This window comes from Leptodactylus fuscus, chromosome 5 (assembly GCF_031893055.1).
Source record: "Leptodactylus fuscus isolate aLepFus1 chromosome 5, aLepFus1.hap2, whole genome shotgun sequence".
Lineage (NCBI taxonomy): Eukaryota > Metazoa > Chordata > Amphibia > Anura > Leptodactylidae > Leptodactylus > Leptodactylus fuscus.
In genome coordinates, this window is record NC_134269.1 from 209,807,366 (window position 1) to 209,822,016 (window position 14,651).

At 44.8% G+C, this 14,651-nt stretch overlaps 1 long non-coding RNA gene across 1 annotated transcript in view; it reads left to right on the plus strand.

Moving 5' to 3' along the window:
• LOC142204003 (uncharacterized) overlaps positions 1-7,102 on the plus strand; it is a 72,456-nt gene extending 65,354 nt beyond the window's left edge. The window contains exons 6-7 of the long non-coding RNA XR_012716133.1: positions 178-238; positions 6,416-7,102. This is a non-coding gene — a long non-coding RNA (uncharacterized LOC142204003). The remainder of the gene's footprint in view (positions 1-177; positions 239-6,415) is intronic.
• Positions 7,103-14,651: the final 7,549 nt, after the last annotated feature.

Consider the following 14,651-nt stretch of genomic DNA (forward strand, 5'->3'; position numbering starts at 1 on the left):
TGTAAGGAAGATCTGCCCTTCGGGGGGTCTAGAGAAGCTTGGTACAAATCCTATGTATTTGCTATTTGTTACCCTGCTGTGGATACAAAGACTAAATCTGTATACAGAAATAGTCACATGGTTATTCAGATAAGAGAAGCTTTATCTTTTATAAAATATCTCACTGTTATCTTGCAGCTTGGTGACTGCGGGGATTTCCAGATATGTCAGCGCTGACCTTACACGACATTATAAGAAGGTACATGTGATTTCCTTCCTTCCTTTTGTACTAGTTTCTGTTTAACTATACATTATAAAGTTAAAGCATGCTTCTCGTTCCAAAAAAACCCCACCCCTCACTCTGTAGATGCAAATGAGATGTAGAAGAGCTAAAAATGTGGAGTTTAACTTGAATTTTGGGGAATTTTTCGATATCTGAGGATTGCTCTTACATTGGTGTAATTTACGCAGCCCATACATGTACATAGCAGTCTGAGCCAATCAGATGTCTCCCCTCTGCTCCTTCTTCTCCCCTCTCACAGCATACAGTATCAGAGACACGCCTAGAAACTGCATCTCCCCTTACCATGCCGCTATCTACTGAAATCTATAAATGCATTTAGCAGTCTGAACTAATGAGAAGTCTCCTCACTGTTCCTCCCTCTCCTCTCTCACAGCATGCAGTCTCAGAGACACACATAAAAAATGCAGCTGCATCTCCCTCCTCCTTGTCTGCTATTTACAGATCTAAGAAGATGTCACCCCACTGCTCCTAATTCCCCGCTCTCACAGCACACAGTCTCAGAGATACACAGAGACTGCAGCTGCATCTCCCTCCTCCCTGTGTGCTATTTACTGCAGTCTATACATGAACATAGCAGTCTTAACCAATCATATATCACCCCGCTTCTCCTGCGTCTCCACTCTCAAAGCATACAGTCTCAGAAACACACATAGAAACTGCAACTGCATCTCCCTCCTCTCTGTGTGCTATATACTGTAATCTATACATGTACATAGCTGTCTGATCCACTCAAATGTCACCCCAGTCTCTGAAACTGCAGCTGCATATCCATCCTCTGTGCCTGCTATCTACTGTGTTACATGAATTATTTGGTCACTGAGGAGGTCACTGCACATCTACAGGGAGCCTATGGGCAGGGAAGAGCAAAGCCCTCTAGGGGGTGACAAGATATGGGGTACTCTGCCCTCTGTTCTATTTAATTGTAGAGGTCTCATATAAGGGGTGCCACCCATATAGTCATGACCTGACATAGTCCAGTGTTCTGGATGAGAATACAAAGGACGGAGCTGGTAATGATTACCCACAAGTCCACGGATAGATGATTTTGGAGAGATTAATGCTGTATACAGAGATAATGATTAATCCTTCATCTGCCGTACACTCAGCTCTCGGTTTACATTGTAATCATTCAGACTTCCTCATTTACTCTGTCTGGAAATGATTGACGGAAATGTAATTAGACGTTGATAATGACACTCCAAAATTACGTTCTGCCTTTTATCCGCATTTAAAGGGGAACTCCATTCATCATAAAATGTAACAATAATGATAATATGGATTGTCACATGAGCCTTATGTATCAAGTATGTTACATATTAGTCTATTCCCATCATGTATCATTTCCAATTACCGTTTTCTAATGCCTTCCTATAGTGGGAGGAGTTCTGCAGTCACATGACTTTCCGTTACTGACAGCTACATTGTGGAAACCTTACCACAACATTGAACATTTAATGACGAGCTCTCCAAGGGTTTCTCAGTGGGGTTCGGGGCCACATATCCTTAGAATAGGTCATCCTAAGATCGTTCATGCCCCTGGTGGAGAGTAGTGACCCCTTCATCCCAAAATTTGCCCGTTCGGCCTACTTTTTTCTTACATGTTGGGACACCTTTAGCCCACTTATTTTTTCTTGGTTTTTAGGATCATAAATTGTGGCCTAAAACTGGGTAAATTTATGGTATAAGAAGCCACGCGGCATCAAACAGCAAATATCTGAGCTGGATTTATTCGGTATACAGCCCCGTGTCAGGAAGGTTATAAAAAAAGCCCTGAAATCCAGTGAGTGATTTCTGTCCATGGTATGCCGGCTGCACCGCACAGGAATTTACAGAACCACAGAGTAAACGCAGGATTAGTCAGAGGAGAGACCATTAACTTTGTCTGATCCTCCAATTGGTTCCATCCTCACATTCTGCTAATGAAACTTTGCAGGTAGCTGACAGCGAGGAGACGGCGGCGGTGGCGGGGGATGAACAATGACCTTGTGGTTGGGTGGTCAGTCCCCAGGGAACGGCTTGTTCTTCTGCAGCTCTTCAATCCATCAACCTCTTTAATAGTGTTACCAATTGATCTGGAATGCAGATTTGTGTGGTGTACCACATGCACGGCGCCCGTCCTAACACTGTCATCGGAGGGCAGAGGAGAAGGGCCGGGGGGGAGCGACCACAGACTGTTTACCACTTCTGTTAATCCAAAATATACGACACCACTCAGGCCTACAGATCTGTGTAACCAAAGCTGACACCGGTATCCTCACCCCCACTGACGTACCATCACCGGGATATAGAAATGTAGAGTTAGGCCATATGTGTTAACCTTTTCCTGCTACATATATATTTTTAGGGTAAGTACACACTGGGTTTTTTGGTCAGGAATTTGAGGCCGTATCCGACTCAAAATCCTGACCAAAAAGTTGTTCTTTCCAGGAGCCGTTTGTTCCGGTTCCTAGAAAAAGAAGCGAGGTGCTCATTCTTAAGGCGGATTCGCCTCTCAACATCCACCTGAAGACACTCTCTCCTCCCGACTAGGCCCATTCATTTGGGCCTAATCCAGAGCGGAGTGCGCGACTGCACCGGCATCCATTCGCGGCTACCCGTATTTTGGACCGGAACTTGAGGCGGCCTCCGCCTCAGGTTCCAGTCCAAAAAATCCTGTGTGAACTTACCCTTAATGGATTGAGGTGGTTTTAGGAAATTTAGACCTGAATATTATAGAATATGTAACCGAGGGGACCAAGATATCGACTATTCGCATGAAGTTAGCCATTTACCACCTTGGCTGGTTTAGAAAGGTTTTCCCATCTAATTTTGCGAGGGCATATTTTTGACTGGTGGGGGTCCGACCTGTGGCATCCCATCGATCCTGAGAATGAAGGAAGGCTTCACCATTTTAGTGCATTCCCTGCACAGCACCGCCCACTTTATAGGGTTGTGTATTTGTTGTCTGCACAGTGCAGGGAATGTAGTGCTATAAGAGGGTGTTCACACTTGAAAGTGAATTTGAGATAGAATCTGTCTCCAGTTCCGCCAGAAATCTCCTTCCTATTCATTTCAATGGGAGCAGTTGCTGGTTTTTTCAGCTAGTGGAGTTACGCTTGTTCATCAGGTGGATCCTGCCTGAGAACTCCCATTGAAATGAATGACAAGTGAAAAATATACCTTTTCCTTTAACGGAAAACTTGTCAAAATCGGCTTGTGAAATTTGGAATTTGGCCCTGCCTAGTAAACGATCTCTTCTCCAAATTCTGCTTCAAATTCTCTGACAAAAATCAGCTTCAAATTCAGTGTCAAACTCCTCGTCGAATTCCTACATGTGAACACCCCCTAACAATGCCCCTTCTTTCTCGGGATCGATGGGTGACTCAGAGAATAGATGAGACTAGTGTGGGGTCAATCTCTCAAGTTACAACCCTATGATTCACATTTTATGACCCTGTGCTTCTCACTTTCTGGCCCTGTGTTTCCCACTTTCTGGCCTGTGCTTCCTGCTTTCTGTCTCTATGCTTCCCACTTTCTGGCCTTGTGCTTTCTGCTTTCCATCCCTGTGCTTCTCACTTTCTGGCTCTATGCTTCTCACTTTCTGGCCTTGTGCTTCCTGCTTTCTGGCTCTATGCTTCTCACTTTCTGGCCTTGTGCTTCCTGCTTTCTAGCTCTATGCTTCTCACTTTCCGGCCCTGTGCTTCCTGTTTTCTGGCTCTATGCTTCTCACTTTCTGGCCTTGTGCTTCCTGCTTTCTGACTCTATGCTTCTCACTTTCTGGCCTTGTGCTTCCTGCTTTCTAGCTCTATGCTTCTCACTTTCTGGCCTTGTGCTTCCTGCTTTCTGGCTCTATGCTTCTCACTTTCTGGCCTTGTGCTTCCTGTTTTCTGGCTCTATGCTTCTCACTTTCTGGCCTTGTGCTTCCTGCTTTCTGGCTCTATGCTTCTCACTTTGTGGCCTTGTGCTTCCTGCTTTCTGGCTCTATGCTTCTCACTTTCTGGCCTTGTGCTTCCTGCTTTCTGGCTCTATGCTTCTCACTTTCTGGCCTTGTGCGTCCTGTTTTCTGGCTCTATGCTTCTCACTTTCTGGCCCTGTGCTTCCTGCTTTCTGGCTCTATGCTTCTCACTTTCTGGCCTTGTGCTTCCTGCTTTCTGGCTCTATGCTTCTCACTTTCTGGCCTTGTGCTTCCTGTTTTCTGGCTCTATGCTTCTCACTTTCTGGCCCTGTGCTACCCACTTTTGAACTCTTTCCACCGTGGCATTTCTCACTGAGGGACTATTCAGCAGATTGTCTCACGCGTGTGAACGTACCCTTAGAAGGTATCTTAGTTCAAGACATCCTGGTCATCCTACTTCAAGCCTAAAAAGCAGATAAGAGATGACAGAAGGCTGTAAGTTATATGGTGCGGGTGTAGAGGGCAAGCGAGGCTTGGAGTCCATCCTGAGCGCAGTCTGATGTGTCAGAATATCCAAAAATACAAGCATTGCTTGAAAGATGGTGGTATTATAAATAGATCCCTGCGATCCTGTTACCCAGCTGGCTCTCTAGTAATTTGGCAGCCATTTTGAGTTCTCTAGCAAGAGGCCGAGTATTGAGTATCCCTCGAAATCCGGGCTGAGGTAATGAGGTGCAGATGGGTTGTCCTTTTGCTTAATAACACTCAGTTCCCATTGAAATGGAAAACTGCAAACATGAAAGTGAGTTTAATGGGGGCCACACAACACATGAGCCCACCGCCACAGTTCATTGGTAAATATGTGGGGTTTTACATCTGGAAACAATAGAGATGGCTTCTTAATCACTTCACGGATAATTCCGCATAGGGTTATATGCTCAGCAGATTACCCCTCCCCCCTTACCCTTACTAGGGTGCAGTATGTGACAGATCAGGCAGTTCTGGCCCAGAAGCTGAATAACAGGCTTGTCACCCAACTTTCCCAGAGTCCTGAATGACAAGAGAGCAGATTTAGAAATATGTGATTGCTACCTCTGTACCCCTATAGCTTTGTCCTGGGATTATATGCTCTTAAAGATAGAGAAAACACTTGAATTCCCCATAAAACTGCAATTTTCTTCAAACACTGTCCTGTCCCTCTGTTACTCCTCCTGGAAATATATGAATAAATTGACAAACGGTTAAAACGTTTTGCCTTATCAACAGCATACATGATATTATCCAGTCAGTCATCATGTCAGGCTGCGGCTAGACACACTCTATTGACAAAGGGAACAGCGGCGTCCAGTTGTCAACTTAGTTCTACTTTTCCAGGAGGAGCTACAGAGGAACAACACAATGTCAGATCCTAAGAAAAGATGCTGTAGAACTGTAAATATCTTCTTCATGCTTAGTAGTCAATTCAGCCATAGATTTCCAGGAGGAGTAACAGAGGGACAAAGCATGTTGAATACATAAAAAAGGGCTTTAGAAAAAAAAAATTTCACGTAAAATAGAAATATTTCTGACCGTCGTTGGAAAGTCCAATGCCAGTTCCTTATCCACATAATATAAGCTGCTCATGTGAACAGCGACCTAGGCAGACGACACGGAGTAAATATTTGATTGTTTCAATGACAATTTTCGACTGAGCATTCTATCGGTAATTTTTGCACTGAATGGGTTAACCGTCTTCCATTTTAAGGCTGGTGTCACCGGGACTGTCCCAGCAGAGGCTTAAACTATGGTGCTGCGCCATCTAGTGGTCAAATGCTGGGAAACGCTAAATATCCGGCAAGAAATAGGAACTAAAAGACAACGCACTTATTCATGGACAGCAGGTACTTCTGGTAGTTGTAGTGTCATGGCGGTTGCACAAGCACTGGCCGGGACAAGATGATCGTCACTACGTGCTATGAGCGGTCCAAATTTAGTAGCAAAGTACAGATGGCGAGAAGATCCTCCCCCTATAGCGTGTGCATCAGCAGTGAAGTAAGGACAATCCCCGCGGGGCCCTCTGTTGTCAAGGTGTATCACCTGCACCTGGTCCTGCCTGCTTGTCGCCAGCCGCGCTCCTCACCATTGGTCCCCTGATCACCGTACAGGACTCTAACACATCGCAGTGTAGGTACAGGCGTCCATCGATATGGATAATGTCATGTACAAGCCACCGTCTTGTCACGACCTCCCTGACTTATGTGACTTCTTATATTTTACAGCTCGTCTCGCCTGGAGCATTGTAGGTATCGGCGGTTTATAAGGTAAGGAAATGTACACGGATGTAATTAATATTTGTGGTTCTTGTATATAAAAAAAACTTTCAGTTCAATATCTACTGTCCCTTTAAATAGATCACATTGACCTCGGTAGAGAGGTGACAGCTCCGTAAGCTACATCTGTGATATGTATTAGATACATGATAATAGGTGGTGGTGGGGGGGGGCTATAGAGTCACCTAACATGCTACAGGAGCCAGCATAGCCCCAGGACCATCATAGAGTCCTCCAGTAACTGTAACAACCAGTCTGTGCCTGCTTTCTAGGAAACCTGACTAAAGACGCAAACAATTCTACGTCTTCGAGCCCAGCCCCAGCCCCAGGTGAAATGTATGTGAGGTCGACATCATCATTCCGTGTTACATGTTCTACTTACATGCAGCTTGTGTGTTCTGATGATCTCACATGACATTGTCTTTCTGACTAGACCATGGAGCCGTTCTGCCACCCCGGGAGCTCTTGCCAAGGCTAACTGTCCTTTGGGGTGAGGTAGTAGGTTGTTTAGTTTTGGGGTCAATCCCTGAGTGTCAGATAACTATACAATCTACTGTCTTTCCTGAAGTGGCTGTAATTTCTTCAGTGGAGGACCAAGGAGGCGTCGTCATATTCATCCCCGATTATGTGTTGTAGCTTTTAATGTCTTATTTCCTAGAGTAAGTCTGATGTCTCATTTTAATTTTGTCTGTAGTATAATTGAGCTAAATTCTGTGCTTCGCCTTGAAAAAATGTATAAAAATGTCTGTATATATGTATCAGCCTGAGGTATAAAACTGTGGCTTCTGGTGTAATGTAAGAGCAATGCAGTGTATTCTGAGTCAAGCACATGATCATTTTATGCTGCTCTCCCTTCCCCTCTCACAGCATACAATCACAGACACAGAATCACAGAAAGAAACTGCAGCTCCCTCTCCTCTCTCACAGCGCGTGGTTTCACAGAACTGCAGCTACATCTCCCTCCTCCATTGCACAGCTCACAAATTCCATCAGTATGAGACAAATGTTCCTTTTCTTCTTCCCCTCTCTTTGCATGCCATCTCACAAACACAAAAACTACATCTTCACCCCTTACTTCCTATCTATTTACCACACTACATCGTGCCATATCCCATATTACAGTACACATCAACACAAACTAAACACATCTCCCTACTTCTTTTCCCTTCTCACAGCATGCAGACTCACAAACATATAGGCACTGCAGCTGCATCCCCTTCCTCCCCTCTGCTATTTAATGCATTACACTAGATTTTTTTTTTTTTTCGGTAGAGTACAGAATAGAGTACAAAGTTACTTATATTCATGTCAGGCTGAATTATACAAGAACATTTGTATGGTACAAGCTGAGCCATGATTGGTTGATAAAAGCCACTTTCTCTCCAAACCAGTTTAATACGAGACCCAGTGACCTATTTACATGGCCAAGGTAAGTGCACAACCAGTTCTCCAGGGTGTCGATCACAGGATTGAGCCATTTAAGCTGCCTTAGCGGGGTGAGGTAGTAGGTTGTGTGGTTTCAGGGTAGTGTTTTTTGCCCCAATCAGGAGTTAACTATACAACCTACTGCCTTCCCTGACGGGCAGCGTGGCGTCGAGGCTCACCAGAGGGCAAGCCAAAGGTCGTCTTTCAATAGAAATCCCGAAAGCTGGCAAGTATGCAACTCTGCCACATTATGAAACCCAGCGGCAGCTTCTCAATAATCCTCCGTGTATTATCTCAGCCCTGTGTGGTTTCCAGCCATTATTTTGTTTGCCGAACTCTTTATTTCCTTCCACAGTGAAAAAAAAAATAAAGTAAAATCAATAAAGATTTGAAATTTCAAAATCTGTGAGTGAGCACGGTTGTATTTTATTTACCTGAGCACAAATTTAGTCATTTATGTGGTTGTTATGTGTGGAGCAGCTTGTTGTGTAAATATAAGGGCAGCAAAAATCTCGCTATTGTGCCGATAAATTACAGAATAGTTCACGGCTCCTGTATTGAGATGGCGGCAATATGGACGCATTTTAGCATCTGTTTTATGGCCACATCTGCGAATGGAATAAAATACAGTACAATACAGGGACTTGACAAATGCCATATAATACTAAACCTGCAGCGTTTTGTACTCGTCTTTTCGGATGACGGATAAACGTTCAAGGCTTTTCTAGCCATGACTTTTATTCTGCCTTTTAGTTTTAGCAGTTTTCCCCTCTGCAGACTCTCTCTAATTCTCAGTTCTCCCTGAGCTGATAAGTGGAGACTAGCTGCTATGATGTCTCCCATAGACAGTACATGGAGAAAACAAGAATCTGCTCTACAAGGGTATATTTGAATTTGAACAGGGGTATGGAACAATCTTCTGCCTCAAAATCATCTCCAAAAACTGGCTTTCTGCTGGGGGTTTGCACACAATTAGTGTAAGGCCTCGCACCATTGTTTCTGCAGCTGAATCCCCGCATCAAGATCAAAATCAATTCAGAATGATGGGAGGCCAATTCAGGCCGTCTCCAAATCTTCCCCAAAATCATATTTTATCTCACATTCAGAGGTAGCATGGAGGACGTTATAGAGAAGTACTGAACAGTACTGAGGTAAAGAAAAACTTGGAGTGAGATAGAAAACTTACAATTAGCTGCTTCTCTCTCTCAGCAGCTCTTCCTTCTCCCCTCTACGTAGAATTTAATTGACAGCATGTAATCTGATCCCTCTGTGATTTCACAGTCCGTCTCCTCTCCCAAGATGGATTTAGCAGAAAATTAGGGGTGGATTAACAATTTAAGAAAGAGGAGGAGACAAGCTCAATAAGAGGAAGAGGCTCTATAAATGGAGAAAGAGCATTTTTCTTACAAGACATATTACAAAAATTCTTATATTCACTTATACTATTGATTTATTCCCAATAGGTAGGAAGTACACTGAGCACATCGATGACAATGACATCTCTACAGGACGGTAACATGTAAATACAGGTCCCCAAAGTCTTTAATCTGTCTTCTATACCATCCCAGTAGAAAGGTCCAAGGATATTTTCAGTTCATTATATTTTAGGTGGGAGGTGAACGTTTTGAGATGGTCAATGACCGATGACCCAGAAGGAGCCAGGATTTCACACGCCGATGCCGCTTCTCTCCTGTCTAGTAGTAACACTGCACTACTACTACAGTTACAAGATCACCAAGATGTGACAAAACAGGCTTGGAAGGGTTAATCTAAACGCATGAACCAATAGTGGAATAACAGGAGGAACATCTGAGCAGACATCTCCTATATCTATTGTTCTTACGGTGGATGTTTCACTGCGACAATGAACTGCTAAAGGAAGTGGCTCGGTCACGAAATGCGTCAGACGGTGTCACAGCCGGGAGACCGATTCCTGTCCCTGGGTGTCAACACAATAATATTCAATAGTATAAAATAACTGTTTCCATTGTAGTTGTACCCCTCCCCCTCAACATGGGCAATAGACATGCATTGTTCTTAGGTCCTTGATGGTGGTTACCTGTGAAATTATTCGAGATGTTGACCATGAAAATCTCCTCCCCCCACAATCACTGTCATCTGAGGTCACATTAGCTCTCGGAGGATACTGATACAGATCCAGCTGGTGTAAGGAATCTTATAGGCAAATCTCCCTGGGAGAAAGTATGCGAATTAGCTCTACTACACACAGAAGAAAATCATCCTTCTAGTGCCACCTATAGGTAGCTATTCTGTAGGTCATCTGAAAATTTGACCACCACTTTTCATGAAAAGACATACATACTGTACCTTGCAACCGCGCCAGATTTTGCAGGACGGTCCTGAATTCCAGGTGTAGGAGATATGTCCCGGCTTCAACTCATCTAAATCTAGAGGACGCAGATGAGTTGAATACAGTGGTGAAGCAGGAGGCTGTCTGCTTCCTGCTTCACCATTCATCCCTTGTTTCTGCTCTGGGTGCTGTAAGTGTCATGAGGTGACATCACTTGCATCGTTCCTGCAGCTCCTTTAAGACTCTGGGAGCAAGAAAAGTAGAGAAGAACAGCAGGGGAATGGGGTGAGGTGAGGGTTTATTTTGTGCTTGTTTGATACTGTGGGGGCACCAGCAGAGGGACATGAATTTGGGGCAATTCAAGGAGGATGTATATTCTGTAGGGACAATGAGAGGGGGACATTATACTATGGGGACAACTAGAAGGGGGACATTAAACTATGGGGTAACTGGTTGGGGACAATAAACTGTGGGAGCAACTGGAATAAAGACATTAAAGTGTGGGGTAACTGGAGGGGGACGGAATACTGTGAGGGCAATTAGAAGGAGGGCATTATACTACGGGGCAACTAGTAGGGGGACAGTAAGCTGCGGAGTAACTGGAGGGGGATAATAAACTGTATGGGCATCTGAAGGGAGACATTATAATGTGGGTGACTGTAGGGGCGTTATACTGTGTGAAATGGATGGGAATGGGCAGAGTCAAAGTGGAAGTGAGTGGGGCTAAATTTGCTGCAGCATACATAGTGCACTACACACTCTGTCCCTCTTTCAGCCCTTTGAAAGTTGAGAGGTAGGAAAATACTAATGTCCCAGAACGGCCCTGAATCCCCAACACCTGCACTCTCCCCCTTAGGTTTGTTGCACATGACCAAGTGTACAGGTCGAGGCTCTACAGAAGAGGCGTCCAAGGCTCCGCTTCGATGGTTATAGAGCAGGTCCTATAACAGATTGGTATCCCCCATAGAGGTGAACCCATCCGTACTCCAAGTGTTGTCCAAATGCATTCAGCTAAAATCTCTCAGGTGAGCGGTCCTGGGTAATAACAGAAAGACAAGGACCGCCCACCTGACAGTAGAAAGTATCATTGTGCTAAAACTAATGCCAATTATTGCTAAGGAACAGTGGGGACTAGAGAAAAAATTCCAAGTGCTCCGGAATCAATGAAGCGGCGCCTATTGAAGCATGGAAGGAGTTGGAGTTGACGGAGGTGGTGAAAGGATATTCCCAAAAACATCATAAATGTTGTCCAACTGCTATGACTCCCACTGATCATAAGAATAGGAGTCCCATAGTTCCCTGTGTGACCACCACTCCATTCACTGCCTGCAGGCCTGATGGAGACAGCGCTCAGTCAGACCTTTACACCATACGTACAATTATATGGACCTACTATACTATAGTGGCCCTATATCTCTAAATAATCCACACACCGCCATATTCTCCCTATATAAAGCACTGTACACTCTTCTACAAAGGATGCTATGAAGTCAGGATGTAAATAGGCAACAGTGCGGGCCTATAGGTACGTTATTACAGTCTCATACAACAGTTTAGCATTGATAGACCCTTATAATAAACCCGCCTCATGCCTACTGCCTCAATACAACTATTCATCAGGCATTTGTTAGGCTCTGTCTAGTCTACAAAATATCTACCTACCTTGCGCAATGGAATCCGGTGCGAATACTCCCTCCCAACTAGGCCCATTCACTTGAGCCTAATCTGGAGCGGAACACTGCGACTGCAGTCCCGGCTAGCCATTTTTGGACCGGAATCTGAGGCGGCCTCCGCGCCAAATTCGGTCCAAAAATCCACGTGTGAACCGAGCCTAAAAGGGTTTTACAAGAACACTGAAAAACCCAGAGCCAGGAATGTGCTAATATAAAAAAAACAACGATACCTCACCTACCCCTGGTTGTCCATTCTGGCGTCGGGTTACCCGTTCCATTCCATGCCCTCACCCAGAAGTGAATCGGCTCAGGTGATGCTGCTGCCAATCATTGGCCTTAATGGTCACATGGGTAGCAGTGAAGTCCCCAGTTACCAACATGTGACTTCTTAGGCCAAGGCTAAGAGCTGCTTCACACCCGGGCACAGAATGGAACAGGGGTCCCCAAGATGGACCCTAAAGGATAGGTGAGTTTTGCTTCTTTTTTTTCTTATTTTTTCTTTTATCCTACCCTGGCCTTCCAGTTTGCCTGGAAAACCCCTTTAAGAAACACCCAGTCATTTAAAGCTTCCATATTGTGCGTCCCCCCTGCTGTAAGTCTATGAGGTGTCCCGCGCCATGTCCCTGCCGTCTGAGCTAATTAAAAGTCTTCCTGCAAGTTTAGTAATTACAGATATTTGTCCCCCAGGTCAGGAGTCTATAAGCAGCTTGTTAATTAAGTCCACAACAAAGTGAGATGTGAGCAGATACCTGGGGCTGCCGCTTTCATCTTCTGCTGGAGCCTGGGTAGAAAAGCTGCTCAGTGACAGCACTGTCTCCTGACACCTCGGGGCGGCCTGTCAGCTATAGGTAGAAGAGCGTATACCGATAAGCACACTGTGACATACATATGATTGGCTTTCAATTTCGACAAAATTGAGATTCACTGGTCACTCAGAATTAACAATATCTGTCCTTAAAGGGAGTGTCACAAGCACCCAGCATATCGACCTGGCCCCGCAGATAGATAGGTTAGGGGCTCCTGAATCAAACAGTGTTTTCCCCTTGTGAATCGCTGCCTCCGTTGTGAAGATATCGCCGTCTTTTCAATATGCAAATGAGCTCTTTGGAGCAATGGCAACGCCCTTACATATTGACATAATCGGTGATATCTCTGCAACAGAGGCAACGAATTACGTGACGAAAACACTGTAAGATTCAGGTGACTCTAACCTATCTATCTGCGGGCTGGGCCGATATGTTGGATTCTGGTGACAGACTCCTTTTAAAGGGGTATTCCCTTAGTAAATATTCACCTCTAGGGGCCAGCAACTACCTGACCGGTAGTTAGGCCTTCCACATTGATCAGTGCACCCAGATGGCTGATGACACGTGCCTTCTGCCATTGGTTGTTAGTGGTCACATTAATATGACTGGACTGTGTATATACACTTGTCAGGATATTGTTCAGTACCAGGCGGTGCTGTATAAAGGTGTTGGGTGGGCAAGTAAGGCTCAAAACCTCAAGTCATCACTTTTAAAACTTAAAGTGGAACCCACGTTTTAATTGTTCTATGAAATGGAGCCGTCCACTGCTCTTGAAAAATAAAAGCCGCTCTGTGATTGGTTGGTATGGGCAACAATGACTTTTCTTGTCCTAAATCCGCCCCATCTCCTGACATGACTTCAGTCATACCCCGCGCCGCCATAGGGAACCCATATAACATCTGCGTCACTCCATCATACATGACGCCTATAGTGTCTTCCCTCCAGTCCAGGTAGAATTCATTAACCCCTGGGACTCAGCCGCCTCCAATTAGACAGACGTAGAAGCGGTGCGAGGTGACGATCTGCAGGCTCCGGGCAGCGCACACTGGCAGGCTGACAACACACCCAAAATGAGCTCATTAGAGGCTCCCGTGGCACGTCAGGACAGCGCTGAATCACCATTAGTGGGTGTGAATAGCAGATTATCATGTGCTGGAGGTGTAATTTACATCCGTGTACAGACATGTCCACACAACCTGCATTACATGTCAATCTAGCTCTTAAAGGGGCACTCTGGCTCAAATAAGCATGGTGGTATAGCAAATGTTTTATTCTAATTCCATGCGTTTTCAAGATCTCTACTTGCTGCCATTTTCTGGTGGTCCAGGCTCTACACTATAATGGTCCAGCAGAAGGTACCGAGGCCCATTATATATGGTGGTTAGGGTTGAGCGATCGGGATCGGAAAAGATCAGATTCCGATCGGCGATCGAGTAAATTTCACAATCGCGATCGGAATTCCGATCCCGATCTTTTCTGGTGGGATCAACGTCGAAGGTTATCTCAAGATCGGCTCAACCCTATACATAAATATATCATGCATAGGGTTGAGCGATCGGGATCGGGAAAGATCAGATCCCAATCGGCGATCGAGCAAATTTCACAATTGGGATCGGCTAGAAAATGATTGAAAATCAGATTTTAAAATCAATCCTGAAATCTTTAGATCGTCTCCAACCTAATGGTGGTCCCCAGATACCTCAGTTGGTCCATGTACAGATTGTACCTGATTTCACATTCTAATATTCACAGCACACACAGTACCCAGCAAGGACTTATTTTACAAAATCTCATGCACGTTACAGAAATTAATTCCTGTTAAGTATCGTATTATTCGTTGCGAATCTTCCCCACTTCCTTGGGAAGTCAAAATCCGCCATAAAATTCATATTGCAGCTGCAGACAAGACAACCTGCACCAAAATCTGCACAATTTGTACAGATTTATGTTGAGGATTTTATTCTGGAAAT